This window comes from Mytilus edulis, chromosome 14 (assembly GCF_963676685.1).
Source record: "Mytilus edulis chromosome 14, xbMytEdul2.2, whole genome shotgun sequence".
In the NCBI taxonomy this organism is placed as follows: Eukaryota; Metazoa; Mollusca; class Bivalvia; order Mytilida; family Mytilidae; genus Mytilus; species Mytilus edulis.
The window spans coordinates 45,187,641-45,190,105 of record NC_092357.1 but is presented as its reverse complement, the minus strand read 5'-3'; the positions used below and the strand labels follow the sequence as shown (position 1 = coordinate 45,190,105).

At 27.5% G+C, this 2,465-nt stretch overlaps 1 long non-coding RNA gene across 1 annotated transcript; it reads right to left on the bottom strand.

The window, feature by feature from the left end:
• Window positions 1–850: 850 nt before the first annotated feature.
• On the bottom strand, window positions 851–2,231 carry LOC139502406 (uncharacterized). The gene is made up of 2 exons (XR_011658834.1): window positions 1,921–2,231; window positions 851–1,404 (listed from the first exon to the last, which is right to left on the bottom strand). It is a non-coding gene; the product is annotated as an uncharacterized lncRNA (long non-coding RNA).
• Between the last annotated feature and the right edge of the window lie 234 nt (window positions 2,232–2,465).

Here is a 2,465-nt window from a genome sequence, read left to right as displayed (position 1 = left end):
ATCTGTTGGAAGTTATATGCCTTGCGAGAGTGATCTAGTATAACTCGACATCCTATAGCTATGTGACCTTCATTTCCACATCTGTAGCATACAAAAGGCTTCTTTCTATTGTCATAAGGTATACATGGTTCATGTGGTAATTCCTGTTCCTGTTCTATATCATGTTCTTGATCATACCAATACGGCTTTTTCTTTCTACGTGATCGTCTACGTCTCTTTTTAGGTTGTTGGTTAAATATGTTGAGATCTTCCTCATATCTATCAAGGACGTGTCCAAGTCGTAACAACTCCTGCTTAAAATCCGAACTCGACATACTAATCTAAATAAATGTGAAAGTAAAAATATCAAACAATAGTCTGAATGTGAATGAAATAATCTGTAATAAATCTATGTTCTATTCAGAACTTTCAGAATTCAAATAAAGTATATAAATAAATCAGATATAAATCTGCAAAAGAGAATAAGAATCAGTGCAAAGTGAAAAGAATAAATCAATAAAGTATGATGAAATAATTAAATCTGAAACTAAATTCAAGTAATTAAAGTAAGATCCTGAAATTCAAAAGTAATTATGTGAAAATAATCAAAGCATATAATCAATATATCAAAAGAAATGTAAATGAAATATATGACAAATATGATTAATGAAATCTGAAAAAGAAAATTTTATTAATAGAATCTCAAGTAGCTAAACAAGAATGTGAGAATTATAAAACTTTTACGTTTATAATCTCAACACAAAGATTACAACAATACAAGTATGTCTAAACAATCACAATAATCACATGTATCAATCACAATCAATGTAATGTATGCACTATAGTCCCTACGTGGGCGCCACATGTAATAGCTGACTTTTAGGCCTCAAGGAAAACTAAAGTCGCTTTGCTAGGGTTCAGGATATTTATTAATCAGTAACGTAAAACACCCTGTAATAACAATGATAAAGTTATACTAATTTTACAGATCAAATAATAAATTAGTAATACACGTGATAAGTATAATATTCTTTCATTACATATAATGGTATTATACAAAATATTACACTTTAAAAATACATTTAAGTTATGAACATAATGAGATCAAATATTATGTTTAATCATCAAATCATAGTATTAATGTCTTTACATATAATATTCAGTTGTTCAGATTAACAACATTGATAAATTAAACAAATATTAAAAGCATCTAAACTCAAGGGAAATAACTCTTTATCAAAACTATGTGCTTAACATACTCCATAGTTAATTCAACCTTTTAAACGAAATACATTATAATTCTAATAACATATTACTAATCCTTACCAACTTGTGGAGCAAGGTAGTTACTGTTGTGGCACAAACCAATTCAAACGTACATACTGGTATATCACACAGTGATATTTATATGACAGCTTACAAATTCTGTAAACCAAAATTACAATGTTAAATAACGGATTTTAATGAAACCGTATTTAAACATAGACCTTATTATAAAACATACAATATAAATAGTGTCCTTGTGTATAAAATAAAACATAACTCGGACAATACTTTAAATATGTGCAGAAACGTAGTTCGCTATCTAATACAACTTTGTTTATGTTTTCTATTTATAATCAATCAACAATGTTATTGTGTACGGACTAATTCACACAAATAATACACGGTGGTATTTAAAATCTACTCATAACAAAGTCTTATCGAATACACCTCAAAGTATCGATCGGAATGTGTGTACTTTCTAAAGTGATTTACATATAGCTCTAACGAATGACTACCAGTACTTTATATAATAAAATAAGTGTATAATATATGCATTTTATGTAGCGATAATACTTTTCGGAATCATAGAGAAAAATAACCATTCATACCAAAAATCATTCAATCTATGAAAATATATTAGAAATATTAATAAAGAAGTAGATAAAGAAAACTCACGTCAAAATGTCAAGTCTGTCAATACAATACAATGCTGACTATTCAATATACTTTCAAACTATTTAATGGCTACTGGACATACACATCTGTCCATTTTGACTCCATTAGTCCTTCTAACTCAAAACAAAGAAACTAAGAACTGAGCGGTAAAACTTTAAACTAACCAATCAAATCCAAGTAATCATGAATAAAGTATGGAAACGTTTCAGTGTAATAAAAGTTTATATGATACAATATCTTATGAAGTTTATTTAATATTAACATAATTATACATCTTTATTTTACAATTAAAATATAAACAAAATAAAGAGGCTACCACATTACTATAAATTATGTAACTATAAAATAAGATTTAAAAAAAAAAACTCCAACATGTATGCCTATATGCTTCAGTTGTTAACTCTTTTAAATATAAGGTTTGAAAATTTTGAGTTTAACTAAGATGGTAAGCTTGGGCTAGTTTAGCAATGAGAGGGAACATACACATAATCATAAACCAAACGTTTTTTATAAACTGTAGGGTATTCTCGTTATTAGTGAATCTT